Here is an 18,097-nt window from a genome sequence, read left to right as displayed (position 1 = left end):
TGGCCCCCATGCAGTATAGGGGATCAGTGAAGGGGCCACTTTATGGGGTGGCAGTGTATGGGGGTCACTGTATGGGGAGCCCCTTCACTGGTCCCACCTATAGCAGTATTGGATGATTACTTACTAGTCTGCTCCCCAGTCTCGCTCCATCTTACTCCGGGCACACTGATGTAACGTCATGTGCGCTTGGAGCAGGAAGAAGCAGGAGGATCCGGATCAGACAGGTAAGTCTTGGGGAGTAGGCCTACAAGCCTATAAGTCAGCGGCGCCACTTTTCCCCGGTTTTGCAATCTGGTTATTAAAACCAGATTGCAAAACTGAGGAGAACCTGGTTTCATCCCCTGCCTTCTCCCCATCCCTGCTCGCAACTTTTCATCTTCCTACTTCAGCCTGGGCCCTGTGCGCTGTGCATTATGTCACGTGGTGATGCCAGGAGCGGGGAGAGGTAAGTGAAGAGGGGCCATTAAAAAAAACAGTGGGGGTCTAGTAGGGCCTACTAAAGGCGTGGGGCCCACCGGGAGATTTAACGGTTCCCCGTTGGGCCAATCCAACCTGGAGTGTGGTCAAGCTGAAGAAATCAAGTTTCTCTTTTATATAAATGTTTGGTCAGAAGATTCAGTTCTGTTACTAGTTAAAGTGTAACTCCAGTTTTTTTTGCTATTATGTCGAGGGGTGTTTGCTGTGCATTTTTGGAAAATAGTTTATTAACTTGTCCTTCCTTTTTCAATAGAAAACAGGCTGTAACATTCTTCTGAGCGATCCAATAGTTGAGCTGTTTGGAGTAAAACATTTATCAAGTTGGGGGGGGGAGATGTGGTCACTTCAAATGGCTGTATCTCTGGTTTCTTTCATCTAGAAAAATGGTTCTGAGATTCTCAACTTTCATGGATGCCAAAATTGAAAAAATAGATATAACAATTATTAGATTTTCTCAAATTCTTGGAACTGGTATATTTAGGTTTTGTTCATGTTCTGCAATGTTTAGGCAATCTGTCTCTGATATCCACTTATAACTCAGCTACAGAGGTGATGGGGAACAAGGATACTTAACAGAGTAAGGCTAGGTTCACATTAGTGCTCAGTGTCTGTCCTTCGGATCCGCATGGGTTCCCCAAGGGTGGCCAGTAATGCTGCTTTCTGATTTATGGAGATTCAATCCATCTTCATGGCGTCACATTCAGCATGGCTACTACTGCAGGAGATGTGCAGGTTTTTCTTGCCTGACATTCAGTATATTGGTACTCTGTGTTGGGACAGTCCTCATATCCCCTGTACTGGTGGAGAGTGCACCTCATTTATACTGAGTGCTGAGTGTGCCTGCTCAGAAATTCAGGCATCATTTATACCAGTAAGCTGGAGGAAATAATCATAAATCTGCAGCACTGCACCCGCTTCCAATGTAAAAAGGGCTGCACAAAAACGAAAAAATGCACATAATTTATGTGCAAAAACCTGATGTGCACAAAAACTTGCAATTGCTTTATGCCTGGTGGGGCAAAAACTGGCGTACAATGCATAATAAATCCACACTAAAGACTACTAGATGTGCAGCATCTGACTGTATGACTGTCTGACCAGTTAGTTTGGCACCGCATGGCTATATAGTACTCTTCTATTAAACCGCTATATGGAGGAAAAAAGTGATGTCTTTATAAATGGTGTAGGGGTATCTGTGTGAATGGTGTGTGAATAGTAGCCGAGGTTATCAAAAAAAGTTTGTAGGAGTAGAACTGTCTACTGACGAAATAAAATTCAAATTCAGGAGTCTACAGGAATTTTCAGAAAATGAAAAAAAAAGTTTTGAAGATATTTTTTCACTTCCCCAACCAGCCACTAGATGACGAATTCTGCATGTCATAACGATTTTCTTTATGCTTGAATTGTAGAATGCCGAATTTTTAGTGAAGGCGTTATTGACTGTGGAGCCTGTTATAGGAGAGAAAAGGATTTGATGTTTATCTCCCCTCACATACATTAATCTGCTAGCTAGCTAGGTCCTAGATTAGAGGGACATCCAGATTTGGGTTGGTGGCACCTTACTTGGGTTTTAAAGGGTAACTCCACCCCGTTCCCCCTCTTCAATAGTGGTTATGGTACAACCCCCTTGAGTTATAAGGGCTTACCTTCCTCCTCCTCTTCCTCTTACCAGCCCTTGCCAGAGCGATTTTCCCACCCACCTTTCCCATTTTCATTTCACCAGTCTGTTGGTTATGTACTTGTGGAAACTGTTGTTCTCTCTTAAGGTACAGCTGGCGGTTTAGTAGTTAATGGCGGGATGATGGCGGATTTGTCCTCAGGGAGTCCTGCGGCTGACATATCGCGTTACCCCATGGCCTTGTGACGTCGCCATGTAGTTCGTGGACAGTTGGACGTCTTGAGTTGGTTAAGAAAGGTTAAAGTATGACGTGTTAAAAGTTGTGGGGATAATGTCACTCCTTAGGGAGAGACCACCTTCTCAGGTGTGTGGAGACTTATAGCCATAGTTGCTCCACTGCAAAGGAACATGGGAAGAATATGCAAATCTGTCTCCCAAGATGTAAACAGGGGGACAGTGCCTCTGTTTTCTGCCCTCTAGACAGAAACGGTGCCGTCCGTAGCTTAGAAACTGATTTGGTTATAACCTCGCATCATGCAGCAAAGGCTTCTGGGAAGTCGGGCATGTTGTTCAGGGTTGCTTGCTATAGAGGGCAGCAAACAGAGGCACTGTCTCCCTGTTTACATCTTGGGAGACAGATTTGCATATTCTTCCCGTGTTAAAAGTTAAAATATATCATTAAATAATAAAGCTGTGGCCGACCCCGTCCACTTCGAGTTTCAATTGTTGTGGTGTCTTTATTCAAAGATGGGGGGAGATCACATGCTGAAGTTATGCTAGTCCACACAGTCTTTGCTGTACCTTTTGCACTAAAAGAAAAAAATGGAATAATTTCTACCCAAACATTGCAGATGATTGTGATGTTTTTTGACGTATGATTGTGATGTATTTTGTTTTCCTATCTTCCAGATGTGTGACCAGGGAACTTCAAGTCTGGGTTGGCGATGAAGGCTGATGTTTTACCTGTGTGTGGCCGATTTACCAGGTATGGTGACCGACCTTCCCCTATCCACATATACCTGCACCTGTAAATGTATGTGTATATGACATGTATTTTCTCATATTTTTTCTCCAACTGCAGTTAACCCTTTCCGATCACAGAAACTTCTTGTTTTTTTTTCTCCCTGCCTTCCAAAAGCCATAACTTTATTTTTCTGTTCACAGAACTGAATGAGGGTTTATTTTTTGTGGGACCGAATGTACTTCCATGTGGTGCTATTTAATATTCTGTACTGGGAAAATAAAAAATAAAAATTCGGAAGGGGTGGTGAGTTAGGATAAAACTGCATTTGTGCCATTTCCTTAGTTTTATTTTTATAATCTTCACTGTGCAGCCAAAATGATGTTACCGATATTCACAGGCAGAACTAAATATATACAGTTTGTTATATATTAATATCTTAAATCCAAAACTATGGAAAAAAAAATGGAGTCTTCAAATTATGACATCCATAACTTTTGTTTTTTAATTTCCTTATGTGGAACTGCATAAGGCATCTGTTTTTGGGGGGTCAGATGTAATTTTTTATTTATGCCTCATGTTTTATTCAAACTTTTTTTGAAGAGTGAAATAGTGAAAACATGGCTGTATGGCTATTTTGAATTTTTTACAGCCACAGTATTCACCATATGGGAAAAATATTTTATATGTTTTAATTTCAGGAATTTTCCGATAATTTATTTATGTCTGGTTTCTTTACTTATTTTTATTTAAAACCAGTGTGTTTGTGTGTGGGGGGGTGATGTGAATTTTTTTTGTCTGTATATGCCTATTAAAATCAATGGATGTACATGCAGTCTGTGATTTATACAATCCATATATCTACTAAAATTGCATGTGTGAATAAGGCTAAGGCACCAGATAGTGTCCAGCAACATTGCAGTCCTTCCCTCAGCGGTTTTCACAGAAAGTCCGCAGAGGTTTCCTCTGCAGACTTTCTCCTTCAATTATACCTATAGGGAATCCGCCAGCATTTCCGATGGTATAATTGACATGCATGCGATTTCCAAAACCGCAATGGTTTTGGAAATGGCAAGGTATCCTCTGCACTTATTTTTACCTTATTGTGACTAACACACCGTGGCATTTAACTCTCCATGGGGCCTAAGGCTGTACCTACATGGAAATTTTAGATGTATCTCCTGTCATGTCACCAAAGATCGCCAGATTGCCCTTGAATGGAGTTGCAAGTTTCCAAAAAAAGTTAAGCAATATTTGACTTTTCTGGCACCAGTATCACAGCTGTGGAATTCTTGGGGTGACAATGCGATTCCATTTACTAACATTAGTGAAATCCTAAATAGTAAGTTGAATGCAGCAATATTAAACATGCCCGCCATTTCTCTCTTAAACAAAGCACTTACCATGAAAACCTTCTCAGAATTATGAGTAAACCTCATGGTATTAGCAGGAACTCGCTCTCAATGTCCAAAGGAAGTCTGTATTTTAAGAATAACATTATGTACTGATAAGAGGAACTACAAGGTGGTTACAAGATATGGTATAGAAAAAGCAGAGATGAGATTACATTGAAGTGTTTATACCCTTGAACAATAAGTAATTGGCTGATCCGAAATAAGTGGTCATAGGAATGCTTTATTGGCCTATGATCAGATGACAAATGTCTAAAAGTAACCATTGTTGGCAGTATATCACCCTGTGCAAATCATTGGACCTGGGGGGGGTGGTTAACAATTAACAATTCTTCATCCCCACAAATGTTTGTATTTAGTGGTGGCGTAATTACCAGGGTAGCAGCTGCAACAGGACCCAGAACAATAGTTGGCCTGGCAGTCCCGTGAATTTTTTTTTTTTAATAGGTGGTTACCTGCTGGAGTTACTCCAGTCCTATTTACTTACCGATCCCCGCTCCTGCTCATGGCCGCATGCACTGCCCCTTCTGCGTCTGCAGCTGTGAGCAGGAGTGGGGATCGGTAAGTAAGGCCGCAGGCTGGGTGCAAGGAACTGCAGCTCAGTTGAGCCTGGCCACTACCATAGCCAACGGCTTTTGGCCCTATGCTGTGTATAGTATGGACATTAGAAGCAGATTCATACAGCTCAGTGGGGGCCCATGCATACATGCCCACTACCCCATACCGTTATATGGGACTCAGGGCACTCTACTCTAGCTGTCCCCAGCATTCCCACAGAAATGAAAGGATCAGAGTTTACACATATGCACTATTGCTCTATTCATGCAAGAGACTTGTGATCATAAGGATCCTAGCAGTCAGACCTGCAGAAATCACATGTCCATCATCTATAGGCGATACATGTTACATTTCTTTGCTTAAAAGAACTTTCTGTACTAGGGTTGGTGTCTGCTTGGTTTGCAGTGTATCAGGTGTTTTACAGCATAATAAACTATATATATATCTGCGACACCTTGATGATGCATAGTAATACATTAAAGGATCAAGACAACTACTTATACTGCTTATACAGGCACACAGAATATATACATAGTATAGAGACTCTGACTATCCATTGTGGAAGTGCAGATAATGCATTAGAAAGATGATGTTTGTAGGACCAAAGCAAATAATGAACACAGTAAGGACTATAATAGTTAAGGAAATAGCTCTTGTCTTCTTAGAATGTCTTTCAATTTCCTCGGTGCTTTTACTCAAGGTTTGGATAATTCCAATGTAGCAGAAGATTGTAATAAATAATGGGAGGAAGAAGAAAATGGAAGAGAAGGCGGTGAAGTAATACATGAAGAAGGTCTGTTGGTCCTTTAGCTCCAGCACGTCATGGCAAGTTGTAATGTCCAATGAGACAATGTTGTTGGTTTGTTTGTTAAGAAGAAGCGGCACGGTGCTAGCTATAGATACAAGCCAGATAAAGACACACACCAGCCAAGCCCGTTTCCTTGAGCGCCAGGAACGAGAGCGTATTGGAAACACCACGGCCATGTACCTGTCCACACTTATACTAGTCATGAGCAGGATGGAGCAGTACATGTTACAGTAAAATGCCGCAGTCACAATTCGGCACATTCCTTCTCCGATTTTCCAGTTGTTCCCTGAGAATCTGTACACAATGTTGAAAGGCAGCACGGCAACAAAAAGCACATCAGCTATGGCCAAGTTCAGCATATAGACTACTGCCGACGTCTTGACTTTTATCTTCAGTAGAAACATTAGAATTGCCATCACATTCAGAGGCAGAGCCACAGTGACCACCACAGTGTAGATCGATGGTACAAACGTGGTCAACCACTGGCTAGAAAGGTAGAATGTGGAGTCATCTGAAATATCCTCTGGGAAAAAGCTTCCTGAAAAAGAGAAATTAATTATGATCTAAAAAGATCTCATTGTTCTGGACAGCTACAGATAATGGATTGGATTCATTCAATCAGTATGTTTATGCTAAAGGGATCCAATCATTGGATACCCCTTTTTCCCTCGATAACACATAGTAATAGCCTTAAGAAAGGCTATTCTTCTCCTACCTTTAGATGTCTTCTCCACGCTGCCGTTTGGTAGAAATCCTGGTTTTCTTTGGTATGCAAATGAGTTCTCTTGCAGCACTGGGGACGTCCCCAATGCTCCCAATGCTGCGAGAGAAATCTCCAGCGACACCTCTATCTTCTTCTGGAACACCCTCCCCATGTGTCTTCCGTCCTGGGTTTCAACCCTCTAGGCTTCGGTACTCGGGCAGAGCCAACTGCACATGCCTGGGGCAACAAGAAAATGGCTACTTACACAGTAAGCTGGTGTAAGCAGCCATTTCCTTGTGAGGCCATTTTCTTGTGGCCCGGGCAGAGCCGACTGCGCATGAAGATTGAAACCCAGGACGGAAGAAAACACAGGGAGAGGGTGTTCCAGAAGAAGAAGCGTCACTGGAGATTTCTCTCGCAGCATTGTGGACCGACCCTAGTGCTGCGAGAAAACTCATTTGCATAATGAAGAAAACCCGTATTTCTACCGAACATCGGCACATATAAAGGTAGGAGAAGACATAAATGTAGGAGAAGAATAGCCTTTCTTAAGGCTATTCCTACATGTTAGTCAGAAAAAAAGGGTAGTTTTTTTTTTTTAACTCCATGTTGTTTTTAGATCTAACATTCTGTGATAATTTCTTAAAGGCATTACCCAATTTAGAAATACCCTATTAGGAAATTCTGAGTTATCGTGAGAAAGGGTCTCTTTTTTAGGACCCTCATCTCCTGACTAAAGTGTGGTTAGAGCGCCACTCACTCTGGAGGACATGTTCTGTCCTGAATTAAACAAATAAATGTGGACTGGGTAATACTTAATCCCTTCCCGACATCTGCCGTACTAGTATGACGTATGCTGGATGTTTAAACATAGCAGCCTCTCAGGAGCCGGGAAGCCGCCATAGCCACTGGGTGTCTGCTGTTTTACACAGCAGACACCTGGTGCTAATGCCCACAATCAGTGCCTGCACCGAAAAAAAGACAGTAGTAGTGGAAGGATAGCCTTTTTAAAGGCTATCCAGAAATATCTTTATCTCAAAACCACTGACACCAATGGTAGTATCCCTTTAATCACTTATCCTTAGGAGTGGTCATCAATATCAGATCCTTGGGGTCCCACACTCTGCACCCCTATGGTCATCTGACACTGGGAGCTACAGCTGCCACATCTGTCACAATGGATGATGCTGGAAGCACACAGCTCTGTACACTGTGAAATTTGGCTTTTACAATAAGTACTACAAATACACGAATGTAGTACAAAAGGAAACAGACTTGTTTTCAGAATAGTGATGATTTCTTATAGTCATTGTGACTCACAATCCGGTCTCTCATACAAACTAATCAAGTAAACAAGTTGGAAGTCAATGTCGCAACACACACACATATCTGCAGTATACTGTAAGCTTTTTACATACCTGTAAAGTTTTCGTCCTTTGGAAATAAAATAAAAGATTTGGGTACTGTATCAATTAGATAATCTGAAACATGAAATAAAAATTTTAAAATTTTATAAAAAAACTGAATTTGTGTGAATCTCATCCAATGCACTAGACTCAGCTATGACAACTTTATGCTTTGCTTAGGCATTTTAATACAAAAATGTTAAATGATGCAAAAATTCTTGACTTACCTCCGGGAATGTTACTGTATGGATCGCTGTAATTGTTTCCTTCTGAAATGTTACCTGTAAAAAATAGAAGTAAGATCATAAGTGCATTGTCCTTAGTAGTTATCCTTAAAGCATCCATAACATCAACTACATCATGTTCGTTGATTTTATTGTAATAAGGGCATGTGTACAGTCCAAATGTAAGGTTCCATTCACACGTCCATCAAGGTTCTCATGTTCCTTTCCATGGTAGCACCAGAAAAAAACGTAAATAACAGCATGCCAGACTCAGGACAGACACCGGCCGTACCTGATGGACCTCACTCACTTATAATATTGTTTGTTGGGTTCCAGAATAGTACTGAGTGCTGCGTTTATTCTTCCCACCAAATATGATGGGATCTCCCATTAAAGCTCCTGATGGAAGTGTGAATGCAGCCTTAGTTTTTAAAAATAACTAAACTTATATTATAAACAATTTGTTTCACAAACATAAAAAAAAAATCATTTTAAGGCTAAGGCTTCCCCACGTTGCAAAAATGCAATATTTGTTGTTGCAGATTTTGCTGCTGTATTTGAACCACAGTCAGGAGTGGAAATAATTCAAGGGAATGGGCTAACAGCTTCCTTTACACGTTCCATTGCTTTTGTACCACTCCTGGCTTTGGCTTAAAAAAAACAAAAACAAAACAGAAAACACAAAATCTGCAACAAAAACGCTGCGTATCCAAAATGTGGGGCGTGGGGCCTGAGCCTAAAAGAAAAACTTAGCAGACTTAGACGTTGTACTCAAGGACATAATAGGAAATGTCTGTTCTGTATCTGCATTTCATATATAGGCATATAGTACTTTTTTTTCTCATTTAATTTTTTTAAGAAGTGTGGCACGTTCTATCAGGCTGAAAAACACTTATTTGTATCCCAGCTGGTCAGATGTTGTGTCTGCTATTGACCTTTCTTCTGGCTATCTCCCTACAGCCTTATCAAACTTATCTGATCTTATCTTCTCTACCTTATGTTATCTGCAGTTTTGGGACTTCTGGTTCTAGAGCTAGTTCACACGGTACACAGGATGGCGTATTTTGGTCCTGATTCTGATGCGGGAAGCCGCATCAGAATTGGACCAAAATGCGCCTGCCACAACTGTTGCGGCTTCTGACAGTTGTGGCTTCGCTCTCCACCGTAGGCTCAAATGAATGGGCCTAGTCTGGAGGGTACTGCCGCGAGGCGGACGCCGGGGCTGAGTCAGCCGTGAAATTCACCTGAAGAAAGACATGAAGAAACATGCCGCTCACGGAAAAAAGTAAGCTAGCGGGCTACATAGACCTCTATTGTGAGGGGGCTTATTATGACGTGGATTCAGTGCCAAAATCCGCCCCCTCTTGCCCCGTGGCCCTTAGGCCTAGAGGAGGCTCTTATTTGCCTTCTGTGTATGTATTCAAAGCCTACATTCACACAAACATCATAAAATGTATTCATATGGGGTCTATTCAGATTTTGCCAAAGAATAGTACGTGTCCTGTGTTTGTCCATTTTCACAAAATTTCTCAATACACTCAACTGTATGAGGAGGTCAGTGAAAACAGACTCCTTAGGGTGAAAACAGTGCAAAATGTACATTTTTCATGGCCAATATACATAATGTTCATGTGAATCTAGCCTTAGGTTGCATTCACACTCAGGTTTTTGCATTCAGTTTTTAAAATCAAAATCAGGAATGTAAGGGAGCCTTCACACAGAGTAAACGCTTGCTCATACTGAACGTAAACTTGTTCAGAGTGAGCGGCGTTAAAACAGATCCCATTGATTTCTATGGGTGCCGGCATATATGTGCTCCCTATTGAAATCAATGGGAGTCTTTTTTTACCTATTGCTTTCAATGTGATTCACTTGCTCCAGCATTTCAGCATCTCTCAAGTTGGCTTGCCGCTCAACTCATTCCTTGCGCCGTGCCTGTGATTGTTCCAGCATCTTAGCAGCTCACTTGGATGCCACATAATGAGTGTGTTGGCGTCAATGATCCGCCTGCTCCAGCGTTTTGGCAGCTCTCAAGCTGGCCTGCCGCTGAACTTGTTCCTTGTATCGTGCCTGTGATTGTTCCAGCAGCTCGCTGGGATGCCATATAATGAGCGTGTTGTTGGCGTCGATGATCCCCCTGAGCTCCGCTTGAGAAGAAGTCTGTTGACTTCTGGCTACCTTCATAGATATTGTTGCTTTAGAATTTTGCGACAAATTATATTTTCTTTTTACCGGCATATTTAAAGTTGGCAAACTGCCAATTTAGATTAAAGGGGCCGCCCGGAGCAGAACAGATGATATGGAGATGCTTGTACACAATGGACTCAGTGTTATCTGTGTGTTTACTGAAAGTAGCTGATAGTAGCCGATAGTGCTGCTGGCAAGAGCAGTGTAATATAGAATATGAACATAAATTCATAACAGTCATGAAGCCATGTCATTTACTGGGATAAAAAGTAGCCTATGTGTTAATCGAGGTTACAAACTATCTATGTGCCAAATTTCATTCAAATCCGTTCAGCCGTTTTTGCGTGATTGAGTAGCAAACATCCAAATTTTCACATTTATAATATTAGTAGGACGATTTCCAAATCATTGCATTCTTATTCTGTCATGTTTTACATTTTACACAACATTTATAATAGCAGAGTGAATAAAACTTAACTTTTAATCCTATCAGATAAAAGTGAGTACCCGTATAAACAATAAAAAGTCAGGAATGCATAATAGTATCAAAAATGTATCTGATGTATATATGGTGCATCAGAAGTGTATATGAAGTAATGCCTACACCATAAACAGCCAGTCACTGTGAGAAGGTGTGCATTCCACTAGATAAATCCACCATCAATTTGGGCAGAATATGTGGTAAAAATTCTCAACAAATTACCATCTAAACTCCAATAACAACAAAACCTTGCTGAGAATAGAAAGATAATAAATGGTTTAATCTCACCATAATGTGGTCATCACATTGGGACCGTCAGTCTCATGGAGAGCTGTCACAGTTATATAGATGCCCGGCAACTGTGGTACTGAATGGTGCTTGCACTGCTAGGGAAACAGGGTAGGTAAGCTGTCCCTAGTGCTACGACGGCTGACTAGGCCCTGCCTGAGGGTGTTGGTCAGCTGTTCCCGAGCTAAACTCGGCCCAAACAACTACTGGTTCTCTAAACGTGAAGACCTACAGACTGGTAGGATGAGAGCTGAAAGAGGCTAGGGACTGGGAAACTAGAGGCGGTCACCCCTAGTGAGAGGATAAGTGTAGCTGCAAACAGTACAAGCTAGGGTGGGACGTGCTGGAGAACTAACCGGTGCAGCACAACCACTAAATACAACAAGAATTGAGGAGAGGAAGAGTGGAGTAGTGAGGTAAGGTATCACAGGACAGGGGCAAAACCAACCTGGAACCCGAAATAGAAACTCACAAATCCCAAACAGTGACAGGCAGCAATAAATGCAGGACAGAGGATGAGTAGGAAGGTATGAGGTAAGAGCAGACTCTCAAAAAGAACAAAATTCACTACACTTCCAATTCAGTTCCTGAAACCGTACAACTCCAACTAAACTCTCCTTTTAGACTGGGCCAAGAATCCTAGCTGGAAACCACAAAAAACGGCGAGGACTGAAGCCAGCAGTCAGCCTTATACTATAGTATACTATACTATATGTTACTTATCAGACATAAACAGCTCAGAGCTCCTGCCGAGCACTTAGCCCCTCCCTCCCCCCCTGAGAGCAGGGAGCTAAGTCACTTGGGAACTGAGCAGATAAGCCCCATGGCCATAGAAACTAAGTGTAAACAATGAAGTGAATAAATTAAGATAGCGGCCAAACAAAGCAGTTTTGATAAAGCAATGTATTTAGGAAAAGTCTTAAATCCACATAAACTAGCAGTATAGATAGGATGCTCTTCATGGGACAACCCCTCTAACACCCAGTTTAGGAAGTTAAGTGATTTTGTTTTTTATTTCTCAACATTCCAGGAGAAGTAAGGAGCGGGAAGACGGCAAACTGGATTTAAAAGTCAAATAAGACAAATAAGTCAAAAGTTTACCAAATACCTTATAGACCAGATTTTTAACAGAACTTTTGTGTTTTTGTGGCTTTTTTGTGATTGTCAGCTGTGAGCGAATAGGGAAATATATTTTTTCTTTGTATTTGCGGTCATTTTTGTACAGTTTAAAGTGTACCTAGATGGAGACAGAGAATAGAGAAACAAAGGGGAGAGAAATAACAGAAATAATAATTTTCCACAAGCAGAGCTCAGTAATAAGTAACCAAAGAAGACAAAAACACTCAGTGTATCTCTAATGTTTCTGTATACATGTGAGCCATGTAGTGATAAGCTTTGTGATTATCTGCTGAAACGATCACATATGTTGCAGTGTGATATTAATGCATGTGACTGCTGGGCCATCTTGTTGTGGTTATTGTGTACTGTATATCAGATTGAATATTTGGATATTTATATCAAGAGGATTAGATAAGCACCACATTTTTGTTACTTTTTTTAAAAAATTTGACGTTATGGAAATATGTATGTCCTTAACATTATTGGTAATTTGACAAATGTACAAGATCAGTGTTAATGTTATGGGAATTTAGTGACGCCCAGTATAAGGGGATCAGAGATTTAGCTATGGAGATAAGTTTCAACCAGAGTTGTTTGGGGGACCTAGGGGGACGTTGGGCCACAAATTCAAAAATATCCCTACAGGGGTCAGAGGATCAGAGCATCCACAAATCTGGCTCAGAACCTGCTGAATGAACGACCAGAACGGAAACAACTTTTCGCATTTCCACCAAATAGGTCAAATATGTAAATAGGAGTTTGTGGCCTTATGGCAACACCAACACAAAGGGGAAGCCTCTGGATAGAACTTATGGATTACAATGGGCATTTTGTACCATCTGGTGATCAATTTAAAGCTTGACTCTTGCAAGCGTACACTTCTAGAAGGGCCCGTGGAGCGCTTGTTTAACATAGAAACTAGTTTAAAAGTAGGTCATTTGGGAGCCAACATGTGTATGTTCCCTCCCTCTAGCTCATTTTTTCACCTTGCAAAAAAATTAGGGTATGTTCACATGGAGGAATTTGCCTCTGAATTTGAGGTTCATTCTGACGTAAAATCAGGTCCAAGTTCCACCTAAAACCAGCCTCCATTAATTTTAATGAGAGTCAGATGCTGATTTTTCCTCCAGCAGATTTTTTCAGCTATGAGAAAAATAAGTGTCATGTTCAGTCTACAGCCAGATTCCACTTGATAACTCCCTTTGAAATGATTGGGAAGCAGAAAATGCCAACTGGCAGGTTTGAATTTTGACAAGCGGAAAATTCAGCTTCAAATTGCTGAAGCTGATTTTTTTGCTAGGAAAATTTCCACTGTGAACTGCCTCATAGCATCTTGTTTGATCTTCAGGCAGATAACTTCCATTGAAGTGAAGAAAATACCACCTGACAAGTGCGGAATTTGATGTGGATTTTTACACAGTATTTTGGAATTTGGATAAATCCTGAAGCTGAATTTTCAGCTAGAAAAATGTTCGCTTACATCCTCTATTATCAGAACCTCCCACGCTCGTATACAAGACTTCTCCCGAGCTGCACCACTTCTCTGGAATGCTCTACCCCGGACAATCAGATTAACTCCCAATTTCTACAGTTTCAAACGCAAAATAAAGACACATCTTTTCAGACAAGCCTATCACAATCTCTAACGTAAACCCTTAACCCTCCTCTGTTCTCGCTCCAACATTTCCCCACATGATATGATGTCATCTCATGCTAACTTTATAAGTCCAAGCTCCATCCACATGTTAAAAGACACGACTGTTGATGACCTCTATTACAAAAGTGTCTGACCCCTGCATAAGCAATGCCGCCCCTGCTACCTCTTGTGTCACCCCCTCTACCCCATAGATTGTAAGCTCTTGCGAGCAGGGCCCTCAGTCCCATTGTGTGAAATGACGTTCTTTGTAATGTATCTTTCTGTCTGTATTTGAACCCTACAAATTGTACAGTGCTGCGGAATATGTTGGTGCTATATAAATAAAATTTATTATTATTATTATTATTTATTCGCTATGTGAACAGCCGCTAAAAGTCATGACTATAGAAAGAGTTGCTTGTCCCCTAGACTTAGGGTTTGGTAATGAGCAGCCCTCGACCTTGAATCTTAGCATTAGAAAATTAGACATTTATTTTCCTGGAGGTATAAATTATATGGGGCTTCACAATAGGAATTTGAATGTAAATTGTTGGCGAATTACGACCGCAAATCAGTGGCATATTCCACCTAGATTCTGCTCCCATTACTTTCAAAGGGAGGCAGAGATCGCAGCAGGTTGCTGAAAAAATGTGTTCTGCTCGATCTTGCCATGGATCTTGCAGCTGTTTTAAGCCGCTGAGTCTAGGTCTCAAGATTCCTTGATAATTAGGCTTATTCATCTGGAACTAATCAGCAACGGAAAGCTGTGATGGAATGCCAATACTCTGCATCAGTATTCTGCCACAGAAAGCCAGCGGGTGGAAAATGAAGAGGAATTCCTCTTCATTTTCTACCGTGTGAACGGTCCATAAGACACGTCTATTATAAGTTGTGTGTAGATGTTGTTAGAGTTAAGTCCTCCATCTTTGTATTTTGGCAGCCATCTTGTACTCTTTCACATATAAACTGATTTTTCTGCTTAAGTCAAGGAGGCCCTTTGTTAGACTTTAAGGAATGTGATAATGAACGTTAATGCATAGGTTGCTAATCATTATCTCTCAAGGGCCTCATTTTGAGAAGATGCAGCTGACTTTGTATATCTCTTACCTCCTTTACATGATGTATGGACACATAACCAACAAAAGTATTAATCTTATGGTATCTGGGCACTCTGTCATATTTTATGGTATATGAAGGTCACTTAGACTGTATAGACACAGGGTCTATGGAACATGTCATCTTATCTCTTTTGCCATGATATATACATATAGACAGTCTGGGATGTTAGCTCACACATAAGTATTTTGAATCCTTCTTTGTTTCATGGGAAAGTCCATCCCAGTGTGGAAAGTTATAATGAGATGCAGATCATATCAGGCCTCAGCCAATAGCCATGTGCCAGGCTTGTCTTATATCTCTATAACCAATCATGTTATATACTGATTAGAATAGCCAAGCCAGCTCTTTGTCTGTAATGTATTTAAACTACCTTTTTCTTATAATAAAATCAGAACTCTTTTGATACACTACCATCTTGTGTCTTTAATCAGTTCTCCAGGCTTAAAGTAAATGGCTGCAGTCCATCTAGGCCTGTTAATTAATTATCTAATTTTGAACTCTGCAACATACTCTCATGAGGACCCTTTAATGTCCCCAACAATGTTATATATTTTCTGTCCTCAATGCTTATTTAGTATTTCTTATGTCCTTGTATTGCATTGTGGTACTGGTGTCGCTCGCAGGAATCATGCTCACGTGTCAGGAATTGTAGTGTCTAGTGGCCCTATATGTGTAGACAGATGAGGTACATCATGCTTTAACACTGCAAAATAAAGTTTAACCTTGCTGGAAACCTTCTGCTTCTTTGAAGATTGTGTCTGCTGGTGACTTGCTAGTTTCTTCCAAGCACTGCTTGTATATTGGAAGAGAACACTATTGGCACCAGGAGGTGGAGAGCTGACTTATGTCTGAGGGTCCATTCACACAGAAGAAAATGGCGCTTTATTTGGCGCTGAAAAAAAAGCTTCCCTTTGATTTCAATGGGTTCCGCTACCTTTTTTTTTCCACTAGCAGAATTTTCTACTAGCGGAAAATTCTGGTAGTGGAAAAAAAGCTAGCGGCACCCATTGAAGTCAATGGGAGGCTTTTTTTTTCATCGTGGAAAATTCAGCGCCAAATAAAGCGCCATTTTCCTCTGTGTGAATGGACTTTTAGTTAATTTACATCTCTGCCAGATGTCTGCTCCTTGGGTCACCGGCATCCAGTCGCGGCACTCCACTCTGGATTAGTCGGGAGGGAGTGTTTTCAGGCAGACGTCCGCGGTTGAATCATCCGTGGAATCTGCCTGAAGTAAGACAATGTCGCTTCCTTTTTCCGCGAGTGGGAACAAACCACTTGCGGAAAAAGGAAATGACCGGCACCCATTGATTTCAATGGGAGACTTTTGTTGGTCAGGATTTTGATGCAGAATCCGTGTCAAAATCCTGACCAAAAAAACATGTATGAACTCAGCCTTAGAAGACCAGAACAAAAAACAAACTGCCCTCGATAATAGTGGACACCAACTAAGTCCAAGGGATTCCAATGCCTATTAGAGGGTCCATCGAGTGTCTGTCAGATGTCCATTCTTTTCAAGAGAAATTGCTGGGCGAAAAAGTCGGACTTGAAGGACTTTTTCATCTGCTGAATTATGATAGATCTGTGCCAGACAGACACCTTGCGTAGATGTGAACCCAGCCTTATCTTTATTGCTGCAGTGCCAGTCATATCTCTTTAGTAATGTAATGTAGCACTCTCCAAATGGCAGAGTTACTATGAACAACCCAGGAGTTGTAGCTCTCATTTTCTTGAAGACATCCTGCTGGAAACATTTCTGATCCCTTTAGGGCAGGGATGTGTATCCTTTTCTTGCCAGATTGCTGAGGACAAATATGCCACTTTTCCTTTGCACTGTTCCAAAATCTACCCCTTTATTTTCTATTTTACTAAATGTCCACTCTCGATATGTAGTAAAGCAAACATACTGATGCCTTTACATCATGTTACAACACATGGTAAAATATGGAGAGTCATAAACTTTTTCCTAAAAAATACATTTTGCTCATATCCCAGTTGTGAACTATGCAGTTAACAGATAGGAACTCTACAATGTATCTTCATAATGTCTTACCTGGTGCTGGATCATCACAGAGCACTGCACAGAAGACGCTGAATGTACCAAGAAGGGACAGAGATAGCAGCGCAGTGTTCTTCATGACTGTATTGCTGTTTCCCCTTGTATATTAATAGTCCTTATAAAGAGTGTGTAGACAGTCAGAGCTGTGCAGTGAATGTTACAGTGATGATCATGATATTTCTCCTCCTTTCTTCTGGTTAACGGAGGAGGTGGTAGGGGTGTAGTCTGAAGGTTATCATATTAGTTTAAGTTCATTATTACTTCATCACTGTCTAGCCAAATGAGATCTTGGAATTTGAATGTATCAGAGTCTTGGGCTTTGTCCAAAAAAAAAAAAAAAAAAAATCAGACCTGATATTTTATTATATCTAAGAAATAAAAAGGCTCCTTCTGCCTACAAATCATCATTCTTATACTTTAGTGAAATAATGCCCTGTGCAACTTGGTCATAAAGTAGGTGAAGATGTGATTGTCACTGACTGTAGTAGAAGTGTCTGGACTATTGTAGTAGGATTGAGAACCTCATTGTGCACAGCAATGAATCACACAGTGTTAAGTTGCAAAGGCCCAATGTACACCATGGGTTTAATGGTACCATTGGGAGGAAACCAGATAGAAACCATGTGTACTGTAGTTTGAAAGCCTGAAGTGCAGAAGTGTCCCAGAAGTGGTGACCCTGGGCTGCCCTAACATACTGGATGTGGTATCCTAATGTATAACGGCATAGGAGCATGAACTTCTTTTTTGACAACTACTCAGAATGCAGACTTATATTTTCGGCCTTCTGGTTGATGCATTGACAAATATTTTATAGATCCGAGGGAAGACTGGGATGATATCTCGGTGTACTTTTTATTTATTTTCTGTGTTTTCACTGTTTGTCACATTTGTTCACTGGATTGAGGGATGTGGATGTACTTCTGAAACTCTCCTTCTCTGCAAACCAGGCCCCCTCTTCTTCTATGGAGATGGGTTCAACCAGTTGCCAGCTCCTTGGTGAACACTGGGATGACAACCCATGTGGAAACCAGGACCAAACTCCAA

At 41.1% G+C, this 18,097-nt stretch overlaps 1 pseudogene; it reads right to left on the bottom strand.

Moving 5' to 3' along the window:
• Positions 1-5,351: 5,351 nt before the first annotated feature.
• Positions 5,352-6,397, bottom strand: LOC142189563 (proteinase-activated receptor 1-like; annotated as a pseudogene).
• Between the last annotated feature and the right edge of the window lie 11,700 nt (positions 6,398-18,097).

The sequence above is a fragment of the Leptodactylus fuscus genome, chromosome 1 (assembly GCF_031893055.1).
Source record: "Leptodactylus fuscus isolate aLepFus1 chromosome 1, aLepFus1.hap2, whole genome shotgun sequence".
NCBI classification, from domain to species: Eukaryota; Metazoa; Chordata; class Amphibia; order Anura; family Leptodactylidae; genus Leptodactylus; species Leptodactylus fuscus.
Note: the sequence above shows the minus strand (reverse complement) of the source record. Positions and strands in the feature narration are given on the sequence as shown.